General features: G+C 35.3%; 1 long non-coding RNA gene across 1 annotated transcript; it reads left to right on the forward strand.

The window, feature by feature from the left end:
- Positions 1–643: 643 nt before the first annotated feature.
- On the forward strand, positions 644–3,060 carry LOC147522538 (uncharacterized). Its single transcript, XR_015213128.1, has 3 exons — positions 644–795; positions 1,185–1,433; positions 2,671–3,060. It is a non-coding gene; the product is annotated as an uncharacterized LOC147522538 (long non-coding RNA).
- The last annotated feature ends 6,403 nt before the right edge of the window (positions 3,061–9,463 follow it).

A 9,463-nucleotide genomic window follows, 5' to 3' on the forward strand; every position in this document is an offset into this window, starting at 1 on the left:
CACTTTGTCGTGTCGCGCGACAGTGAGAGTACCGTGTCACATTCGCATTTGAAATACCAAATTTGCCTCCACAGATGTGATTAGACACTTGATGCCTCCATATTTGCCTCCACCTAGAAATGGTTTTTGTCGAAATTAATGGTAGAGGCAGATTGACACTTGATGCCTCCACCTAGAAATGCTATTATAGAGCATCATCAACGCAATTGTCAAATTGGATGTGACACATCATCAAATTAAGCAATACAAAATTGCCAAAAAGTGAGTTGAAATGTTTCAACGCGGATTCACCAAATTTCTAATTTTAACTTGGTACGGGTATAGTTTAGTAGTTATAAATTGGTATGGGTATAAAAAGATTTAGCCCGTCCAATAACTTGGTACGGATATAGTTTAGTAGTTCTAAATTGGTATGGGTATAAAAAAAATTAGCACGTCCGGATTTTCTTACCAATTTTCTTACATATATAAAGTAATTTATTTATTTTGTTTTATTCAAAAAATTGGGACGGGTAAACTTTTCTATAATTTCAAAAAATTGTTTTGATTTTAACAATTGCTGGGATAGAAATGAGGCTTATAGCTAAGCCCAGTGCGTTGGGGGCCCGAATTGTCACTGATGGTGGCTCTAACTATTTTTTTTCTTGGCAGTCTAAAGGCTAAAATCTAATTGGAAGAACGAGAGCAAGCTAAAAAAGTTAAATTTGGAGGATGAGCACAATACCTGCCAATTTCGATTTCAATTTCAGATCAAATATTTGCCGGTCGTGCTTCGGCCCCAACAGGGCTCGGTTGGTAAGTAGTTACATTATTTCTCTTTGGCTCTGTTTCCGTCTGTTTTCTGGAAGAACGTTTATTACTTCTCTAACTCTCGTGTTTTTCATCTTTCTGTAAACTTAAAACAACCATAAATTCCTCTTCTTATTGTGCGTTTTCACCCATCAAACACAAGGAACAAGCGAATCAAAGATTCTTTCATGATTAATAATAATTGAAAATTATTCCCTCCATGTCATGATTTCAGACTTCAAGGATGAGATATACATGACTACTGCCTAAGACCCCATAGCAACCTATGTCTCAATATGTCCACGTTTTTTATTTTGGTTCTTCATATGATCTTCTTAATGTTAGTCCTTCAAAGTGTAATCGTTTCTCTCTTTGCTTATGTTTTTATTATGCAGAAAAAAGGAAATTGGGACAGGGATTGTATGATCTGTAAACAGCCGTTTTGTGTTGTTAAGTGGTTAGCTGTATGCGGTTGTATTGGAGAGACAGAGTTATGTCATACATGCAGTGAGCTTGAAAATGTGTGCGAAGTCTGTGGCCAAGTCTGTCAAAAAAATGAGCATGGCTTTCTCCCAGTTCGACTTAACGAAACTGCTGCTGACATCAGGGCCAACATTGCAATTAGCAGTCATTGTCCCTCCAGAGTACGTAGATCCAGTCTTATGTGTTCCACTCTTTTAAATATTTATCAATTTATTTTCTCAAAGTTTTTTATCATTAGTTAAATCAATATTGAGAAGTCCTTAGTACTTATAAGAATTAGAGAACATAAAGCCAATTTTATGAAGAAAAAATAGTTTACTGTAAGTCCTAGCACTTTTAGGCTCTGGCTTTAACTTAGTACTTCGCCAAATAGCAATTGGTGGCATAAACAATTGTGAGAGCAATAACATTTGACTGCGAACTTCTTTAAAACTTATCAATTATGTACTTATATATTTTTATGTATATTAGACCTAATTATGCCATCAATTCAACTATTCAAGTAAAGGCAACTTTAGTAGCAATAACGGTTGTAGGATAGCTTAATTAGTCTGGAAGATGCTTGATACTGAGCACTACCAGTCATAATTTTGTCCATAGAAGTTGGACCTAAGTAGTGGATGTGCTTGTGCAGTGCTGTGGTCTAACAAGTTGAAGAAGTCATAGTTAATTGCAAAGTTGCAAACAATAGGATTATGGAACTACATAGATTATTTCTTTTTTTTAAATCAATATGTGGTTTAATAAAGTACTAATATGCCACATTGTATTTCAGATATGTATCTTTCATTCTTTCATATTATGAGTTCATGGAATTCTTGATCTCATTTCCACTCTAATTTGGGATTGGCTGTGCATTACAAGAGACGATTTGAGCTCATACCTTTCATCTTAGGTAATCAAAAACAATTAAGCAGTCATAGTATTCCAAATTGATTACCATACAATATTTTGCAAAGGACTTGTGTTCACTGTCTCTAGGTCTGGAGTTGGATAAGAAAGTAGATAGTGTATGTTCATGTTAAATGCGTCTGCATAGCGAGTCTTATATCTTGTTAATGTGTTTGCTAACCATTCAATAATTAATATCTAGAGACATGGTCTCTGAAGTTATCAGGTTATGATCACTCACTTAATTCTTACCTTGTCCGTAATCCTGATTTCTGTTGGTCTTTGAACTAATAAGATACGTTGCAGACCCACTCTTTGCAGCGGTATTATGAATGAATAATCGTATCCCTCATCAAATTATTAATGGAATTGCTCATTCACACACCCATGGAAATGCTAGGGATTGATTTATAAATTACTATTTGCTACATTTAACCGGTTTATCAGTTTATGCATCCTTTAAAGCTCACTTATTCAAATGGTTTTAACTTTTAATTTCTTTGATAGGGTGGACGCAACAGAGGGCATCACTGTGGAAAATTACCAGGACCGCTCAGTTATTTTTCCTAGATGTATATTTAGTACGGTTCAGTAGTCCCTTACTACTAAATATATGCTTTTATCTAAAGACATAATGGTGCATTGGGAGCTTGGCACTCAAATGGTGCATTAGGAGTTTGGGACTCACTACTGAGTGACTGGATACTGTTTGTTGACAGGAACTTGCTCCTGTTAAGAAAGAAGTATTTATAGTAAATTTGCAAAGAATGGTTGTTAGCTTCGGTTGCTTGTGTTGTTTAGGTTTGGTATTGGAGCGTAGGTGTGAAGGCCTCCCTCACACAACCTTGTAGTTACTTGCCATTTGGGGCTTCACGAATATATATATTTACTTGAAAATTTTAAGCGCGGAAAACATGATATTAGGATCGCCACACTCCTCCTGTGAGAGGGAAAAGCAATGAGGGAGGTCCTCATATAATCACAGCCACATACGGCTAGCAAAGCATCAAACTACAGGCCGCATCCCAAATCACCAATTGATACCAAGGCTTTAATCTCCCACCCAGCCATTGAATGCCTTAGATGAAGAAGCAAATGCAACTATAGGGAACAGGAATGAAGTAACCACGCCATTACTCAAAAGCTTAAGCTTGAGGAAAGGGAAAGGAAAACCCGTGAGCGTCCACTATGGAATAGGAAAAAAAAAAGAGGAACGTAATGGGTTTTTCTTTTTGATGCATCTATTTGTTTACTTCGGAAAAGGAAAGGAAAACTTAGGAATGGAATCTATTGTTTGTGAGACCAAAACTTAAGAAAGAAAATGAATAGAAAACTACATATTTTTTTATTAAACTTTATTTCGAAAACCCTTTATTTTCCATAGTTTAGTTTTTTCAAGAAAAAACCAAATTTCTTTTCCATAGCAAACAAACATACTAAACTCATGGAAAAGGTGAACCACATTAGACTTTTTCTTTCTTTTCCATCTTCAACTGTGTAAACAAACACAGCCTAAGTTTCTCTCCGTCATTTTCGATTTAGTCAAAGAAGAAAACAAAATTAAAAAATCTCACTAAATGTGAGGAACTCAACTAGCGATTAAAACTTCACATGTCCATTTAAACTATATGAACCCACAAAAAGAAGTTAAAGTCACATATGTAAGTATGTAATTAAGAAATCATCGATCGGTTGCTCAAATAGAGGGTCGAAGGTGAGCAATGAAGACGAAGAAGAAAAGGAAAAAAAATCCTCATTTTCTCATTTTCTCCTTTTCTTTGATGTTCTTTAGTTTAATGTCCAAGATCCATGATTCTTACAGTTTAATGAGAGATTAGTTAAGGGTATTGCTCACACAACTCTTCTTATTTTGGATCTCTTATATGGTTGTAATGGATTTTGATTTTTGGTGTTTCAGATCTAGAGTTGTTTACAGTGGTTTGAAGTTGATTCTCAAGAGTTTGAATCCTCAAAAAATTATGGTATATATGGAATCATGTTGTGTCTTGGATGTGTTTGCTGAGTTATCCCCTTCATCCTTTATTGTTCAAATCTAATGTTTTTGTTTCCTCCTCTCCTAACGCCCGGTGTATCGCCCGGTGTATCGATACCTTGACAATGCAAGAATTAATATCAGGCCACCATTTCCCGTGGCAATGCACTTGGTGAGGCCAGGGCCGTCCCTGAGTTTTCAATGGCCCTGTGCAAACGGCCTCTTCCAGTCTTCTATAAACATAAATTGGACCATCGAAATATTTCCCTTCTCGCATTTTTGGCTGCAAAATCATCAATGAAGCTTTCAAAGTTAATTTTATTTAAAAATTCATTTTCAATAGATATTAACGCTAGCCCATTTAGACTTTCTTGCGACATAGTCGATCTAAGGTATGATTTCAATAATTTTAATTTTAAAAAACTTCTTTTTGCATATGCGACAGTAATGGGAACAATCAACAAAATTCTATAAGCTATGAATGCATTAGGAAAACAATTATGTCGATTCAAGAAATCAAGTTAGGTGAATAATATTAGACTAGATTACTTTGGAATTAAATTGAGTTATTAAAATAATATTTAAGAAAAGGAAAAATTGATTTTAATTTCTAACTTACTTGAAAAATAATCAAAATTTAGGTGATAAGTAATTGAGATTGATCGAAGTGAAAATTAATACAAATCCACAATTATCAAAAAAGAAATTATTGAAAATGAGAGGATACTAGATGGTCATAAGGTGACTGAGGGGTTTTTTTTTTTACTAATTCTTTTTGTATTTGAGTAATTGAGGACAACTCAAGCAATTAATTGGAGTGATTTTTCAAAAGAAAACGTTATTAATTAGGAAGAGAGAGATTTAGTCATTGAGAAGATCTCCCCATCTATTATATCTATTGTTATTTTTTTTTTATAAACATAATTAATGAGGAAAGAGAGAATCGACTGTTTACTGTGAAATTTTCAGTTTTTTGGATTTTTCATGAGTTTGGGTTTTTGATTTGTGAAATAAGCCTTTCCACTAAAACTATTTTTTTGGGCCTTATATATTGGGGGCCCTGTGCGGTCGCCCACATGACACCTGCTCAGGGCCTGGCTTGGGTGAGGCGTTAATCTGGCAAACCTTCATGTGTTGGTTTTTGACTTTTGGAGTCTTTGTTTCGCAAGATGTGGGTTGGAGATTTGCACATTGAAAGAGTGAGAGTGGTGGTTGTAGTAAGGTGGATACAGGTAAAACATCCTATGCTTGTTGTGGCGGATTGGAGCTGAGGTGATGTTGTTAGGAGAACTTTACATGGGTTTACTTTTAATGTACGTACTTGTTATATTATTTGTTCTATGTAATCTGCTTGAGAGCGAATTTGTGGACAGACTTGTCCACAAACAACAGCTTCTCATTGGTCCAACCACTTTGTGGGCCAGATAAACAGGTTTTTTGGGCAGCAAAACAGTTTTCCTGGGCAGTCTCTCCACCAATCAGGACACGAAGTCTTGTGGACAGCAAATAGTGGTATGTCCACAAACTTATTCTGAATTTGCTTTGATTGGCTTGTTTGCTTACTGTAATTCTCGTAATTCATGACTATAAAGTACGGTTTATCGGAAATAATAATAATATGTAACCTAAAAACTTAGCAGGATTATATGAATCTATTAGGATAAACAATTTTAATATGACAAAATATTAGAATAATATAACAAGAAGTAATAGAGAAAGAATTAAAATTAATATTGGGTGGGCGTGCAATCTTTATTTTTGATATTATATTCTAGCACCCGCACACTTATTCGCAATCTTCTATTCGATACACACTAGAACATAAAGTAAGCACTAATCCGTCGTTACCACTTTTTCATTGATATCATAAGCAGCTCAGCGCTCACAAAGTAAGCAATGATGATGTGAAATTATTTCTTTATCTATTTTTCCTAAAAGTGGCACTGTCATGATCAAGAGAAATCACGCAACTTTAAGAGAGCGGGGGAGAGAAATGCCTTCCTCGCACTGATTCATGCAATTAAATGATTGACTTATGGTTGATAAACACTCAAAACTATAATATGAAATTCCGTTGAGACATATAAATTTGGTTAATTATGTATTTAATAATCATGAAATAAGTATATCTTCGTACTTTTGCAGGTATTCGCAGTAAATATGAAAATATTGGTTAAACCTGCATTAAAACTAGGGCTGGAAATGGTGCGGGTTTTGACCCGAATCCGACCCGATCCAAATCCATTTCAACGGGTTTGGATCTTAATAATGAGTCCGAATAAGAAAATGGGTCGGATATGGATTATCCATTTTTAATTCGGATTCAAATATGGTTTTACTCTAAACGGTTCGGATCCTCCTAGATCCGAATCCAAAATATAAAATTTTGTTAATATATCTTCCAAATAATAATAGATCTCTCTTGTTTGTAGACCGTGGGTGATTGGGTGATTGAAAACTTGTGGTTACACTCGGGGTCGGATCCGATTATCCCATTTACGAAATGGTTCGGATATGGTATGCCATTTTGGATCCATTCGGGTCATGGATCCGGATCTGGTTTTGTATTGAAAAAATGGATCTGGGCATGGATATAGTCTGATCCGACCCGAACCCGCTCCATTTCCAGCCCTAATTAAAACACGGGGAACGACGTATATATGAATTCTTCCAAATTCGCACTGAAGCATCAAACTTCCGAAGCTCCTACCTCTTGAACCAGGACTCCGAATGCAACAAATGAGTCGCTTTAACAAATCGGCGATGGACTCTACGCATAGGCGGAAAGTTGTAAAATTGCCAAAAGACCGGACCGCCACTAGACTGCACGTGGACCCACTATGCGAGCCCACAAGATTTGATGAGTCATCAATTATGGAGCATGTCAAGACAAAAATGCCAAATTATTGGTGCAAAGTTGACACCTTGTATGTAATAAATTAGATTAGGTGTTAATAGTGAAAAAAAATGCAAAGTGTCACTTTGTTTTAATGTGGTGGATAAAAATGAAGTAAATGTGGTTTGGTGTTTTTCATTGGGAGGAAATGAGATTTCTCTCAAAATGGAGAAGAAAACAAAAAAACAAGGGGACACTCCATTTACTCCCTTGACTTCCTTTCCTTTACCATGTATTATTTTAGTTCCTTAGCATTGGATTTTTTTTAGTTTTTAGTTTTGAAACAAAAGCTTGTAATAGTTTTAATGGAGGAAACCTTGTGTTCCTCTTGGAAAAAAATCTAAATGCAAGTGAGTTTTATAGATAGTTTTTCTTCTCTTTGTTCTCTCTCCCTCTATTTTACATTCTATATTAGTCATTTTTAGCCCAAGGACCATGAGCTAAACCTCCCATTTGTGGGGAGTTAATAATACTCATGTGAGGGAAAATTCTTGTTATTTGGTTTGGTAAGTTGTTTAGGAAGAACAACTAGACCTACATCCTATCCCAAAATGATAGTTGGTGTAGAGTCTAGTTAGGGATCAAGTGATGAGCTTAGAGATAAGTCATTGCCTTGGTTCCACATGCTAGTACGTATGAGCTTAGAGATGAGTCATATATGTTAGGAATCGAGTTTTTTATTATTAGGAGTTGTCTATGAGTCTAGAAAGATAAAATTGAACTTACTAAAATCAAATAACAAAAGTTATCTTCACATGAGAAAAATTAACTCTCCACTTTTGTTTTAGTAAAATTTTATTGTGTCTTAGTTGCATGTTACGTAACTTAAGTTTGTTTATTTTGTGCATTTAAAAGAAACCAAGTATATGTATTTAGTATTAAAGAAATCTCTTAGCTAAACTTATTACTCATTAGTTCCCTAAAGAGTAAAAAAACAAGTTGTAAGTGGTCATAGAATTTAGGTTGGTTCGAATCCTTACTCCAACTATATGAACACGAAGATCGTGAGTAAGGACAATCTTTGAATTCGCACCTTCGCTAAAGAAGAGATTCAAATCTCTAACATAGCAAAAAGGCAAATATTAAAATGGCGCCGCTACCATTCTAAAGACCAAAGACTTGTGCTACAGATTGGAAGTTGCTACAAGGGGAACCCCCACTCTCATCCTTCTTTCATTTTTCGTTCTCTTCTTACGTTTTTGTCGTATTTTGTCTCGCAAAAGACCTGTTCGCTAACAGAATTTTTGTGGTACTTCCAGGAACAAAACGTTAGTACCGGGAAAATAAACTACACAAGATTCTAAGGTTTCTGTGAAAATTTGAACTCATTGTGGCATAATCGACACGCTGCGTCGCTGTGATCTTGGACTTCGCGTCCGCGGAGTGTAACCAGCGTCCAGCGAGTGTATTTTCTCTTTGTCGCTCTGTTCTACCTCCGGCATCTTGATAAATCCCGATCCATATCCAGGCCTAACTCTCTGGAACTGTGACATAAAATTCGAATATCTTCTGGGATTAATTACGTCGACGGATTGAAACGTCTGTTTCATTTCTTTGGCGGACTAGCGGGACGCTACAAGTTCCAAATTTTGGTTATTTTTTATTTTTTTGCATGAATGCCATGTATGTAGTTATTATGTACTAGTTTATGGATTATTATGTACGTATTAAGCTAGCAATATGTATGAACCATGTAAACACGTCTGTGAATATATATATGCGATTAAGTGGGTATGAATTGCATATTAATGTATATATACATACAAATGGTACTGTTTTGCATGGTTATCTCTATCTATACGTATAAGTAGTTGTTGTTGCATGTTTAGTATTTATCTACGTACAAGCACTCTATGTTGTTTAATAAGTCGATTTTGTCATGAAAGAGGAGAACATTCCAACAAGGGTTAAAATCTGAGTTGGGTAAGTTGTTACTAAACCCTACGGGGTGAAGCTGCTCTTTATATGACACCTGCAATCTCAATGAGTATGGACGAAATCGAATTATTATGCAATATACGAGTCGTATTTTAGTTACTGTATAATACGTTGCATGTTTAGTTTACGTCTTTGCCTACTCGTATATATTTGTGTACGTATAGTATCTTCGCATGCTACTGTATCTAGATACGTATGAGTGATTCAAATTTGCCAGTAACTGTAGATATCTGTCTACGTAATATATATTTACAAATTAGCGTACATATACGTATTACGGATGTATATTTGCCTGTACATATAGAAGTATTTATCGATGATACATCCCTGCCAATTCGTATTGCTATACGCATGAGTAGAGTATCTTCACAGGCTCCTGCATCTAGTATTGTATAAGTAGATCGTATTTGCATGTTTGTACTTTCACCCTTGCATAAATCATAAAAAAAAAAAAAAAAACAACAACAACAACA

The sequence above is a fragment of the Coptis chinensis genome, chromosome 1, assembly GCF_015680905.1.
Source record: "Coptis chinensis isolate HL-2020 chromosome 1, ASM1568090v1, whole genome shotgun sequence".
NCBI classification, from domain to species: Eukaryota; Viridiplantae; Streptophyta; class Magnoliopsida; order Ranunculales; family Ranunculaceae; genus Coptis; species Coptis chinensis.